Source organism: Podarcis pityusensis (genome assembly GCF_964106645.2).
Source record: "Podarcis pityusensis genome assembly, chromosome: 4".
Lineage (NCBI taxonomy): Eukaryota > Metazoa > Chordata > Lepidosauria > Squamata > Lacertidae > Podarcis > Podarcis pityusensis.
The window spans coordinates 81,301,227-81,315,978 of record NC_138027.1 but is presented as its reverse complement, the minus strand read 5'-3'; the positions used below and the strand labels follow the sequence as shown (position 1 = coordinate 81,315,978).

General features: G+C 43.2%; 1 long non-coding RNA gene across 3 annotated transcripts; it reads right to left on the bottom strand.

Annotated features, from left to right (window-relative positions):
- Nucleotides 1-3,412: 3,412 nt before the first annotated feature.
- LOC308475970 lies at nucleotides 3,413-14,410 on the bottom strand. 3 transcript variants are annotated; one of them, XR_013985595.1, is made up of 3 exons: nucleotides 14,241-14,410; nucleotides 10,989-11,184; nucleotides 3,413-4,016 (listed from the first exon to the last, which is right to left on the bottom strand). It is a non-coding gene; the product is annotated as an uncharacterized lncRNA (long non-coding RNA). The 3 variants fall into 3 exon arrangements; XR_013985596.1 differs by lacking the exon at nucleotides 3,413-4,016 and adding an exon at nucleotides 7,577-8,140 and having other exon boundaries at nucleotides 10,989-11,201; XR_013985597.1 differs by lacking the exon at nucleotides 3,413-4,016 and adding an exon at nucleotides 7,577-8,140.
- Nucleotides 14,411-14,752: the final 342 nt, after the last annotated feature.

Genomic DNA, 14,752 nt, shown 5'->3' with positions numbered 1-14,752 from the left:
GGCTGTCATAACAGAATGTGCTCAGCCATCATTAACTTGTAGATGATTGGTAGTCTCTTTTTTTATAGGTGGAAATGTATATAAAGACATGTCATTATTGCTCATAATTTCACAGTAATCCCGTGCTTCATTATCATTTTACTTCTTAATGTTTAAGTTATCTCTGCTGAATTGCTTGAGACGCTTCCTCTTATTCTGCCACTCTCAGTGCAAATAAAAGGGCAAAATGGACCATCTGCACACACATTCTCCTTTTGTAAGGCGGCATATTGTAATGGGCGGGAAAAGAGTCACACCTGTTATGTTCATGATTAAATGGAAAAAATGGTCCACAGCTCTTTGGTGGAGCTCAAAGTATTGGAAGATGCAGAAGGATTTCCACTGTTTGCTACAGAGATGTGCGTGTGGCCAATGTGCATATTGCACCACAGAACACTCTGTCTTGAGAAACTATCTGCTTCCACCCTGAAGCTTATGTGCATTCATGGAGATGGGCAATGAAGTTGGGGAGCTATCCTCACTTTAAGAATAAACCACAACATTGTCAGCACTAACAGTGTGAAGAGAATGCACAATCTAGTTGCTGGTAACTAGATTCTGAAATCTGTTGCAGCACATTTCTGCTAGTGCAGCTGTTGCACATCGCTAAAAACTCACCCACCCTTGTGCTAATGAACGGAGAAGGCCGGATGCAGCCCATGGTTTGTCATCATTAAATATATGGACAAAATAATTCTTCCGTTTGGTATGCAGATTTATGTGGCCAGAATTCAAAAACATAAGAAGCACCTGCTAAATCAGGCCTATCTAGTCCAGCCTCCTGTTCTCTCAGTGGTTAACCAGATGCCTGTGGTAAACCTGCTATCATGTCCCAGGCACAACAGCCCTCTCCACTACTGTGGCTTCCAGCAACTGGTATTCAGAAGCAGTATTGCCTCCAACTGTTTAGGCAGAGCATACTCATCATGGCTGGTAGCCATAACTATCATTCTCCTTCATGAATTTCCTAACTCTCTTTTAAAGCCATCTAAGTTGGTGTCCATCACTGCCTCCCTTAGGATTTGTTGATTTGGGGGAGTGAGTAAGAACTATGCAATCCTCTACCTGCAATCTGAAGTAGTACATATCATGGAGGACCTTTCCATGTGCTTTTTCTTAATGTGGATTTAGCCGGCAGAAGAACCATGCAGGGCATTCTTATGTGAAACCACCATTTGACTGGTGGCCAAGCTATCTCCATCCACCTGGATCATGCAGAAACTGTTTCCTATCTTCTCTAGAAAGCAATGCAGAGCAGAACGCTGAGACGACAATTTCCCTTACTTTCCTGATATTTTTCTTAGGGATTATTGGGTTATAGACCTCCATAAATTAAGCAGGATAAAATAAAAAAAGGATGGAAATAAGGTGCAGAGGTCTATATAATGCCTATGGAGTACTTAACATTGTTGTCATCTGTTCATGTGATGAGACCCTCTTGACTCTTAGAGGACTAAAGGTGAGCATAAAAATGAACACATGTGAAAGTGCAGAGAACGTTATTTCAAAGATAATTTTATAAACATTTATGTACCTTTTAATGTAATACTTTTAAAAGCTTCTAATTGCAAAGAAATACTAGCTTCTTTTTTAATGATGGGCATAGCAGCCAGCACTCTCAGACATTAACAGCTCCTGTGAAGTTGCTTAATGATATCTTGTTAGTGATGGAAGATAATGAGCTGATGAGGGCAAGATTCATTGACCCCTCAAAAGCTTTTGATTCACTAAATGACACTGGTAGATTAGCTAATTAAATTTTGCTTTTCATTAGGAATAATGGCCTGGTTCTGATCTTATTTGGTTAATACAGAGGATCATTGACTGTTTAGTCTATCAATCTGATTTATTACTGTCTCTCTCCAAAGATGCCTCAAGGCTTAATAATGGATTTCCTTGGCATCTTTTACCCCCCCCCCCCAAAAAAAAATTGTCCATTTGATGTTGATAATAAGACCCAAATTCCTTTACATGGCATATGACATAAGTGTGTTATATGTGACACTTCTCTTAACAATGCTGACCTCATCCACTTCCTTCAGAAATTATTAAGAAAATCTGGAATGATAAACATCAGATAATGCGAAAGACCTGACCTGGAGTAAAAATGCAGCTTACAGCAGAGATCAAGCATCTTCTAGTACTACAATATATTTAATTATACTGGACACAAGCCAGCCAAAATTAAGTACTTAAATCCCATTGATTTCAGCAAAAGTTAAGCACATGCTTTAGCCTTTACAAATTATTGAGTAATTTGTTGCTTTACAAGTTACTGAGCTAACGTATGTGAAATTCCCTGAGAACTCCAAAGCACTCTATAAGTGCCAATGAAGGTGCCCTTTTGTGAACAGAAGACATTCTTCTGTCTCTGAGAGGGCTGTGGAGGAAGTGGAATGAGATGGTTGCTGATTCATCCTCTGCTGGTAGTCCCTCGCAGTTCCTTCCACACTTTCCAGAAGGCCTTCAAACCTTCTGGAACAGATGGGGTGGGTGATGTTCAGGTGCTACTGGGGTAATTATTGAAAATAATTCTGTCAGCCTCTTCCCTTCTGTCAGCAAGCCCTGGGAGCACCCTTTCTCTGAGTGGAAGTCCATTCAGGAGATCTTGGGGTCTAGACTGGTGCTGAAATGAAGCTCTATGCAAAAGGGTGAGCCTCTTAATACTTGTCCTCCAAATTTCCTGTGGCCACACATCTTTCTGTTTTCACTCACTCTAAACCCATCACACTTGCACCTCCTCTTTTCTTGAACTATTGCTGCATGTGAATTGAGAAGGGCAATTCCTGCACAACTCATTATCTTCCCATGTAGTGGACAAGAAGCCATAGGACAGGGTTTCCCAAACAGTCTCTAGCTGTTTTGGGACTACAACTCCCATCATCCCTAGCTAGTAGGACCAGTGGTCAGGGATGATGGGAATTGTGGTCCAAAAACAGCTGGAGGCCCAAGTTTGGGGAACTTTACTATAGGATGACCTCTCTCCAATGTGGCCACCCACTGTCATTGTGCAGCTGCTAGGCTTCCACTACTTCTAGAGGCTATGAATACAAGAGGAATAAATTTCCTCCCTGCTCATATTTATATATAATTATTATATCTTACAATAATATTGTATAAAGAGTTAGGGACCATGACCATCACTTAGGCTACAGTCCTAGACATACCTGAGAATAAATCACACTTAACTGAGTGGTACTTTGAATGTAGAGGAACCAAACTATGTAATCAGAAGAATCACATGGCAAAGCATTTGGTTTACAAAGCAGATAAGAATCTCAGGTGTTTCCACCAACACTCATTAGCCTATACTGCATTGCTCAGCTCAGTGGGTGACACCAGGTGTGCACATTGCTCCTGATTTTGTGCCTGATGATATCAGCAGGATAACAACCTGTTCTATTTTACAAAAGGACAATGCTCTGTTTGAAGAGCTATCAAAGAACAGTCCTCTATCTGAAGGGTCCAAGTTGAGTTGAAAGATGAAGAACCATGAAAAGAGAGAGCAGGGCTTAAAGTTACCATCTGGACAGCAAACTGAGCAGGAACACAGCTTATCCAACCACAGTCCTCTCCACTATGGTGAGATGTAATGTGTTTTTATTTAAATTATAGTGCTTATAATACTTGCATTGTTTTAACTGAATTCTTTCTCGATTTGCAGCCATACATATTTATTAGCATACATAAATCTTATGCAAATCTGGATCTTCCTCCTCTTATGGGGTGATGCATTTCCACTGGGCAGGGGGTGATGTGTAAGTTCCCTCCCGTGTTACGTGTAGTTTGGCCTTTGACCTTTCATTTCTGTAAGTAAACTTTAGATACAGTATGAACCAGGAAAGCTATTCCCGAAACCAAGCAATCCAGTAGATGAGATGAATCCATGTTTTTTATGCAGAGTAATGGCAGTTTTCTGAACCTTCATTTTCCATTTGTAGTTTCCTTTCCTAGTGATATCAAATAGTGCGGCATGACTGAAAAAGAAAAGGAGAAAGAGTTAAATGGGAAAGGGCAAGATCATGCCCTGGCATGCCAGCTACAGTTTGCTGAGGGTGCTGAATGCTAACAAGCCATCATTTGCTCTAACCCCAATCAGTCACAACGAGATAATTAATTCATGTGCTGACCATACGACCTGAATTTCTGCAAGCAATTGGGACGTAATTCCCCCCCACCCCAACATGAGAACAGTAGTTCACAGTATGCAATCATTTTCAACAACATAAATGTGCTTTATCTTGGTTTCCCAAAAGCTTGCAGAATAATGTGCATTTACAGAAATCCATATGGGTGGGCGAATAATATTTTGGCTGCAGACAGCTTTTCTTCTTCATCAATGCCTACACAAAGGTTCATTTCATTAGCTTCTAAATACGTTGGGGTTACAAAGCGGGTGTTCACCTTGTCCTTTCATTTTATTTAATGTTTTTAGCATGCCGTCAAGGATGTATTTATTAAATAAAGTTTTGCTTCAAGTTGCCAGATTGCTTGAACGTATATAGTTTCACAAGCCAAATATAAAAAGTTGGGTAAAAATCACTACCATGCACTGAGCTTTTTCTTGTCTTCCTCCTCCTCCATATCTCTGAGTTGAGCGAGGACCCAGGTTGGGAAGAGACCATGGGTGTAGCCAGGATTTTTTGGGGGGTCAGGCCTTTTGTTAGGGGCAGGCAGAACCTCAGTTTGCTCTGTATTTTTATTGCTTTTTATTCATTGGGGGGGCAGCTGCCCCTCCCTGCCCCTCCCTGCCCCGCCCCCTTGGCTACACTCATGGAAGAGACAATAACCTGATGGTAGACTTCACATGGTATGTCCCAGTAGTAGACCAGAAAAGAGCAGGAGACCTTGGAAAACCATGATCCAAAAAGCTGGGCAAGACTAGACTAGATAGGCCAATGTTGTGCTTGGTTTCTTGACTCCATAAGGCAACTTCATATAGTCACATGGCTTCCTTTGGGGAACTTGGAGGTGTCCGCCTTGACATCTAAGCCCAATTGAGCAGCGGCGTAGCGTGGGTTGTCAGCACCCAGGGCAAGGCAAGTAATTTGCGCCCCCTAACCCGGGGCAAGGCAAGTAATTTGCGCCCCCTAACCCGGGGCAAGGCAAGTAATTTGCGCCCCCTAATCCCTAACCTGCCGCCGCTGCCAGCTTCTTCTTGCTGCTGCCTGGGCTGGTCTGGTGTGGTTCTCTCCCGCGCTCAGCGCTGCGCTGGGTGGCCGCTGCACTGTCCCTCCCCCAGATAGTCCCTCGCCCTCTCTCCGCACCGCACGCCTGGCACCCACCCCCTCCACGTGGGCGGCGACCCAGCGGCTCGGATCGGATTCGCACAGCCAGCACTGCAGTGAGAGAGAGTGAGTGAGCCAGGTAGGGGCAGAGAGCTGCGAGTGCGAGCGCCCCCCCCAGATGTTGCGCCTGGTGCGGCCGGCCCCCCCCTGCACCCCCCCACGCTACGCCACTGCAATTGAGTCCTCCTAACCATCTGGAAAAGTGGCAATGGCAGTTTGTGGCAGTGGTGTCCTCTCAGTGGCTGTGGCAGTCTAAGCCACCATGTTGTGCACCTCACTTCCTATGACCTTCCCTTCAACCTTCCCCATGCAATCGCATAAAGCCTGCATCGTGGCCATCATTTCCTTAATTTCTATTTTAGCCCCATGCTTGGCCCTCTGTTCCTGATGGGAGCTGACTTTTTGCCATTCCACGTTTGTCAAACACCTCCCCCATCTGACCTTTCAGGTTGATTGCACTGTTTCCATTTTGATGGCGAGCTAACTATGAACATTAAGAGGAGCCCCTGCTCTGTTAGATTCCTCTAACCCAGCATTTTGTTCCCACAGTGGCCACCTAGATGCCCGTGGGAACCCCACGAGCAAAACCGGAAAGCAACAGCACTCTGCCCCACTCCCCACAATTTCCAGCAACTGGTTTTCAGATGTATACTGACAGCGGTGGTAGAACAAAGCCAGACCCTCCAAGTTTACCTATTTTCCAGGGACAGCCTGGTATTTACAGAAACTTTCCTGGTTTCTGATTTGATCCTGGAATGTACCGCTTTTCCTTAGGACGCCCCTATTTTCATTGGAGGGTATGGATTTATGCGACCCCTGAGCCAAGGAGATAAGTGACTATGCAACCTTTAGAAGACACCTGAAGGCTGATAGGGAAGGTTTTTTAATGTTTAATGTTTTGTTATATTTTTATATATGTTGGAAGCAGCCCAGAGTGGGTGGGGCCACCCAGTCAGATGGGCGGGGTATTATTTATTTATTTATTTATTTATTTAGGACATCCCTATTTTCATATGAGAGATGTTGGAGGGTATGCAAAGCCATTGTGGCTATGTACCCAAATGCTTTGCTTCTAAGTCCCCTCAGAAATTCCTTGTAGTTAAAGATAGGTAGAGATAGAGATAGATAGATAGATAGATAGATGGATAGATAGATAGATAGATAGATAGATAGATAGATATGAATCTGCTGCCTAGTTTACTTATATTATGCACCTGAGGGGCACTGACTTTGCTTAGAGGTCCTGCTCTCTGCCAGAAGCTTCCACCCTTTCCCTTTAAAATCCACCGAGTCCGTTTACCTGCTGCTGTTCTAGCCAACAGAGTTGCTGGGGAAATAAAGAAGTGACATCTAATGAGTTTTAGAATTTGCCTTCAAGGTGACGACGCTATGCTAGAGTAGCTTTAAGGTCACGCCAAGTGGGAAACAATTGATGGATGAGATATAATAACGGAGACAAGCTTTCATTTCAAATCTGAGAATAACTCAAAATGTCCACCCTTTAATTACTTTTGTCAAAACACATATTTTAGATGCTATCGGTTCACGCTAATATTGGGAAACAGTATGAAAAATTGAGAACTCTGAATGTTTTTCTCCCCTTAAATGACACGGCAGCATTACATTTTCCAATAGGCTGGTTGCTGAGAATTTATGGTTGCAGGTGCCCTCGTCAGACTTAACTTTATTCAGGTTTATTAAACATTTATTTTCTGCTGAGGGGGAAAGTATTGAAAATGGGATTTATTTTTAAAAATTAATTGTATGAAATGATACTAAGAGGATAACACTAAACATGTCACTAAAATTGAAAACATTTCCTCTGAAGGACATTACTCTTTTTTATTTTGCCATCAAATGGCGCTCTAAAATATTTTGGATATTGCAGGCATCTAATGCAATTAAAAGTTAGCTCATTGCATAAAATAGCTGTGAAAATTGACAGAAGTGCTACAGGGGTGAATGATTGGGTGTCTTTTTTTGAAAAATGATGTGGCAAAGGTAGAGAAAATAAAGCATTGGGCAAGAAGTATTTGAATAATAAAGCATTCTCAATGATGCTATATTTTAAAAATGACTTTCCAGCCTATTCCTCTGAAGAGAACTATTTCAAAGAGATCTGACTGGATTATGTGCTGGTTGTGAAAGCCACTACCAGCACTGACCTTAGTGGGACAGTTTCTCTAAGTTATGTCCACTAACTTTGGGAAGGGGGAAAAAATGCCCTGTGACTGCTGCAGTGCTGGAAACACTGAGTGCTTAACCCTGTGTATACCAAGAAAATGTGGAGTGAGGGAAACCTGGTTGGCAATATTGGTCAACAAATCATCTTTTCTCCATCTGTGCTCAGTCACTTTTAAGGAGTAATTTTAAGTAGGGTGCTGACATGATGGTGCCCTTTTATTCTCTTTATACTGTGTTTTTTATGACCATGCTGGGCAGATAGTGGTTCTTCTGGGCTTGTGGATTTTAAGATTTTGGGGTGTTTTAAAAGTTGAAAACTGCATTTTGTATCATTAGCAAATGCTACGTTTGTCACAAGATTTTTCTAAAGCATGAGAGAAGTAAAATAAGTTGATTTTGAAAAAGTGGTTTTTATCAATCAAAGAACCTAATTTAGCCAAAGTGAACAATTTTTAAATCTTGGTGATTTCCATGGGATAACTTTAAGTCTGTTTTTTTTTTACTCCCATTGAAATCAGTGGGATTTGGCTGGATCATACCTAGAATTTCCTGTTTATTTGAATAGCTTTTTCAATTACTCTTGATTTTTCCCTTTCCAAGTTGGAAATTTGGCTACTTCGTTTTCAAAACTGAAATAAAACAAAATTTAGAGCAATTACTATCTGGATTGGAAAATGAATTATGCATGTATGCAATCTAGGATATGCATTATATACAGAAAGAGACATGAATAATGAAAACCTCATTTCTACAAAGGATAGATATTTTGAGCTGGCATATTCTGCAAAGGGAAAGTAATTACAACTTATTTTCTGCCCCCAAACCATCAGAATCTAGTACTAGGTAGATACCTATAAACCGAGCTTTGAACAGACATATAATCTCTTTCTACTAAAGCCAAAAGTTTCAGCATTGACTGATAAAGTTACATTTTCACTACCCAATCAAAGAATACTATTGCATTCTGCAAAAATAAAACAAACATTTTAAATGCATATAAATGCAATTGCTTTTAAAATATTGAAAATGTTATGATCCTGGATCAGACTGTAGATAGTTTTGAGAAAATTTCCAGTACAAATATTTGTATTATTTCCAACACCGATACTCTGATATGTAGTTATAAGTGGCTGGGTAAGCCACAGGGGAAAATATTGCAGTCATGCTGCTTAAACTTACCACTTAGATTCTAGACAGTTGTGGCTGGTGCTGACAATTCCTAAACTTGGTTACTCAGCTGCAAGTCCCATAAATCAAATGAGCCTACCCTCAAGTAAGTGTGTGTTGGATCACAGCTGTGCAGCTCAAACATGGATATATTTACTTTGAACTAAGGGTCTCTTACTTCAAGGGCACATACTCCCCGGTCTGTGTATGTAGGATAGCAGTCTTACAGATTTAATTGCCTGGGTTTTATGATAATCTTACAGCATGCCTTTCCTGGCATAAGCTTCTCGACTTAGCATCTTCATCAAATGAGAAGTGTTTATGGCCTTATGCGGAACAGTTGGTCCTTGTTCTCACCTTTCAGGTAAGTGCAAGGACTGATCCATTTCTGGCGTTTAGCTTGGCTGCTGGAAGAAGGCAGATCCCTCAAATTGCCTGTCAGGAGATCTGACCAAGCAACTGAATCGAACATTCGCCTTCATGTGGCACTACTACACTGCAGCCATAGGTTCTTCATTTCCTGGCTCCTTTGGAAGATGTTAGACTGACAGCCACAGTGGAGCAGGGCTTTTTCACAAGTGTGGAATTGTGTCCTAAGATAGGCCCACCAGGTTCAGAGTGACTGTTATGGTTAAAGGATTTTTATTCTACCAAGTCCTTAGGGCAGAAGCAAGTATCTCATTCTTACCACTCTGTTTTTACCATTACTTTTCTGACACACTTTTAATAATATCATTATTTGCAGCAGATGTTAAATGCACAGACCTTTATCCAGCAATGCATGGGTGTAGTTGCTGGGTGTAGGGGTGTAGTTGCTGGGTGTAGCTTTGTCATTCAGCTGCATCAGTCAGCTGTTGGGTGGGGTGGACACACATGGAAGGAGGGAGAGGAGGTGGCTTATGTGCCAGTGGCCTTCTCTCTTCCATCCATGTAATCCAAAGGCCTGCTGCTGTCCAGAAAGAATGGAAGGGGGTGAGCGCAGCAAAGGCCTTGCAAGGAACTCCAGGCAGCCCAAGGAGCAGCCAGGAAGCCATTTTGATCTGATTTAGGGCAAGGGCAAAGGATGCGGGTGGCGCTGCGGGTTAAACCACAGAGCCTAGGACTTGCCAATCAGAAGGTCGGTGGTTCGAATCCCCGCAACAGGGTGAGCTCCCGTTGCTCGGTCCCAGCTCCTGCCAACCTAGCAGTTCAAAAGCACATCAAAGTGCAAGTAGATAAATAGGTACCGCTCCAGCGGGAAGGTAAACAGCTTTTCCATGGGCTGCTCTGGTTCGCCAGAAGCGGCTTAGTCACGCTGGCCACATGACCCGGAAGCTGTCTGCCGACAAACGCCGGCTCCCTCGGCCTATAGAGCGAGATGAGCGCGCAACCCCAGAGTCGGTCACGACTGGACCTAAAGGTCAGGGGTCCCTTTACCTTTACCTTAGGGCAAGGGGGTAATCTGATGTGGAACGGAGCAAATTAGCTGTCTGGTACCATGGCATGCCTCTGGAGGCACACTGGCACCTGCAGGCACCACAGTGGCAACCCCAAGATTATCCTGTTTTATGCTTGCTGCTGCTCATGTCAGTGAGAACATGCTGAGAAGCAGAAACGTCTATAACAAAAGCCTTCTTCAGGTTTTCAAAGTAAATGTGGGATACAGGACGGCAGGTGTTGCGCGTACAACCCCAACCTCATCAAGACCTTTTCATGTCAAGTGGGAACATCTGAGGGGACCTCTGAACCATGTCCAGCTGGATGCTCCACATGATCAGGAACCTTGAGTTATCTGGGCTCCAGATTGTCTGGGCGCTTTGAAATATGGTCACCTGAATGTTCAATAGATGCCCCCCTCAGAACTTCCCACTTAATACTGGAAGGTGAGGGTGGTGCACAATGGATGGAGACACTGGGTACAGGGTTGATGTGGCCCATCTCTGCCACCCCACACTCTCCTCACCAGTGTGGTGTAGTGGTTAAGAGCGGTAGACTAGTAATCTGGTGAACTGGGTTCATGTCTCCGCTCCTCCACATGCAGCTGCTGGGTGACCTTGGGCTAGTCACACTTCTCTGAAGTTTCTCAGCCCCACTCACCTCACAGAGTGTTTGTTGTGGGGGAGGAAGGGAAAGGAGATTGTTAGCCGCTTTGAGACTCCTTCGGGTAGTGATAAAGTGAGATATCAAATCCAAACTCTTCTTCTTCTTCTTCTTCTTCTTCTTCTTCTTCTTCTTCTTCTTCTCCTCACATGTTGTTTGAATACCAGAATTGCACTTATGTTTCAGTATTAAATCAACACTGGCAAAAAAAAAAGTTTAGGTTATTATTACCTCAGATTGTTTGACAATTTACAGTTGTATGTCTCCAGTGGGTGGTGGAGTAGGAAATTTGTAAGTACAGGTGCAGGTGTGGTGCAGGTGCAACAGCAGAGCCAAGTTGTAATTACTTTCCCTTTGCAGCAACCGATTGGTCCAGCCCATTTCTCAGCCTTTCCTCCACTTCTACAGTCACCCTTCCCTCAAATATCTGTGAAACCATAAGCTCTGTGACATGCAAATAAGAATGAACTGAAATATTTATATGGATGATGAGAATCTTCCTACCTTGGATACAGTTTTTAAAAATTAATAAGGTATATAAACCCACAAACTCCTTGGAATGAGGCATCTTATAATGAAACAGTGTCATTCGATAGCTCCACCCAGGGATAAACTTGCACACTGCTCACTTCTTCACTGGTAGGGACCTTGCTGTGATTACAAACTGAATGATCTAAACAATGACAACAATTTATTTATACTCTGCCCATCTGGCTGGGTTGCCCCAGCTACTCTGGGTGGCCTCCAACACACATAAAAGCACCAAAGTCACAGTAACTTTAAAATAAACAACTTATATCAAATAAAGCAATATTCAATAATCCATTAGAATCGACATAAATGGTAAACAGTAAAAATAAACATCAGCAAATAATAATTAAACAGTTTATACTTATCAGTTACAATAAAGAATTACTAACCTATAATCAATAAAAATAACAGCAAATCACAATGCATAAAATACCACAAAACTTACAAAACCATGTCAAATGATCAAACTGAGAAACAAGAGCACACAACTTATTAAATTAATTTTTTAAAAAATATAATCCCTGAACTTCTCTCTTCCTAGCTGCTTCTGCTGTTCTTGAAGTTGTGGTCTGGGAAAGGGTTTTGGGGATGGAGGGTGTGGCAAAGCAGGATAGAAAAGCCATTGCCTGATGAACGTACCTTATTTTATTGGCATCAGTTAAAAGATGTGCCAGTTTCTGAGTCCACCAGACTCAGAAACCTGAAGGCTGGAAGGGGAGAAGGGGAAGAGAAGGAAAAGGTGTTGCACTGGGCCTGATGGAAAAACTCAAATGTGCATTTTGTAACTTTTAAGATGGAACAGAGAAGGCATTGTATAAACATAAATAGATTGGGCTGTACCTGGAAGAAAAATACTGTAGACTTGCCCAGCTGTGACCAGCTTCGGGTCAAAATGCACACATTAATTTAGTCTTGTAGCCACCCTTTTCCACTGTTTGCCCATTCATTACTGTTTGGCCTTATCTCAACTAGTTGGCACCTGTTGGCAGGTTGGGCCAATCATCTGTGAAGTCCTGGTTGCCAAGTGACTTGGTGCAAGTTTGAAAGTCATTGCCCTCAGCTGTGATGGGCTGTGCTATGGGACATGAATCTGTGATGTTTGAAAAAAGTGTGCTTGGCTATCCAATTTAGAACCCATAGGTGATATTTAAGTTCTATGCAGAGTAAAGATAAAGGTAAAGGTAAAGGACCCCTGACAGTTAAGTCCAGTTGCGAACAACTCTGGAGTTGCAGCGCTCATCTCGCTTTACTGGCCAAGGGAGCTGATGTTTGTCCGCAGGCAGTTTTTCTGGGTCATGTGGCCAGCATGACTAAGCTGCTTCTGGTGAACCAGAGCAGTGCAAGGAAACGACGTTTACCTTCCCGCCAGAGCAGTACCTATTTATCTACTTGCACTTTGATGTGCTTTTGAACTGCTAGGTTAGCAGGAGCTGGGACTGAGCAACGGGAGCTCACCCTATCGTGTAGATTTGAACCACCAACCTTCTGATTGGCAAGCCCTAGGCTCTTTGGTTTACACCACAGTGCCACCCGCAGAATAGACACATTGAAATGAAGGAGCATAACTTGTTGTTGTTGTTGTTGTTTAGTCATTTAGTCGTGTCCGACTCTTCATGACCCCATGGATCAGAGCACGCCAGGCACTCCTGTCTTCCACTGCCTCCCGCAGTTTGGTCAAACTCATGCTGGTAGCTTCGAGAACACTATCCAACCATCTCGTCCTCTGTTGTCCCCTTTTCCTTGTGCCCTCCATCTTTCCCAACATCAGGGTCTTTTCCAGGGAGTCTTTTCCAGGGAGTCTTCCAGGAGCATAGCTAAGGCCCAGTAATTCCCATGGGTCTACTCTAAGTCAAACTTAGTTGAATACCATCCTATGTGTGGGTCTCACCCAACAAACCCTATCAGTGAAAGCTCTGTGGAAGGACTTCCACTTCTACGGCAGGGCTTTTTGGCTCCTCCCCCTGCAGTTGAGTCAGGGGGTTGGGATAATTCCTCCCAGAACAGCACATGAGGAAGGACGTGGTGTATTGTTATTTCTGGCGAGCTGGAATGCTAGCACAGATGGAACAACTGGAAGAGGGTGAAACTGAATCCCACCCCATCTACTGAAATCCAGTCCAACATACTTGTTCCCTGTATCTGTGCAGTTCATCAGCTCTGTTGTGGGAAAGCATTAAACACCTGCAGGAATGCTGTGCCGCAGTTTCTAAAATGTACAAATGTGTTAAGTCTCATCGCTACTCCCTTTTTGATGATCATTATAATTGCTAATCGCTTGGCACGTAAGGAATCTCCCAGCGACCTACAAAAATTTTAAAGCATTAACCATCCTCTGCTAAGTTATTTTTGTTTTTTAACCTGGAAAGCTCTGTTGGTTAGAGTGTGATGCTGATAATGCCATGGTTGCAGGTTCGATCCCTGTTTGGGACAACTGTGTATTCCTGCTTTGCAGGGGGTTGGACTAGATGATCCTCAGGGTTCCTTCCAACTCAACAATTCTATGTTTAAATAAAAAAGAATAATACATTACCCTAAAAAACCCCAGAATATCCCATCAAACTGACCAGCAGCAGGGTGGAAAAGCACTGCTTACTTGACTTCCTAACATGGAGGTTGCTGCAGGTGTGGTGCAGGTGCAACAGCAGAGCCAAGCCAACTCTCATGCTGCTGTGCCCACATTGCAGTGACCTCCCCCTGCCCCCTGCCTCTCCCTTCTCCCTTCTCCCTTCTCCCTTCTCCCTTCTCCCTTCTCCCTTCTCCCTTCTCCCTTCTCCCTCTCAGTTGCTGGCAGCAACCTCCCTGTTGGGAAGCCAGATGAGCAATGCTCCCCAATCCTGCTCTGCCAGCTGCAATAAAAACAGACCCAACCAAACAGCCGCACAAACATATAATCAGTAAGCAGTGAAATCATGACAATCTGTCAAATGCCTGGGAGAAGAGATACATATTTACCTGGCTCTGAAATTAACGTTTTGCCAGGCAGACCTCGCTGGGGACAACATTCTATTTGTCAAAGTCTTCTACCTTCCTTGTGTACTGCTTATGGAAATGTAGAGGGTCTGAAATGTGAAAAATATAAAACACTCAGAAAACATAAATAGTAACGGCCACAACCTGAGCTTGCAGCAAGGCATTCTGATTTGAAACCCTGTACCGGAATTCCCATTGTTCATTCTGCTTAGCAACCAAGTTATGATACTCGTAAATGAGTAATCATTCTTGGCCAGTCATAGCTCAAGACAAGGGGATATTTGTTTAGTGAGCCCTTAGTTATTGATTAACTCCTCAAGCGCAGACTCATGTAGTGGTTGATAAGGGAAGAAAGTGCATCCAAGGAGATGGAGCCACACCAGCAGCTGTTATCAAAGGGACTGGGGTTGCCTATAGACAAAAGCAAATTATCACTTTAGATCTGTGTAGCTGTATGTGCAATGACAACTGCGAGTTTTAAAAGGAGGTACTAG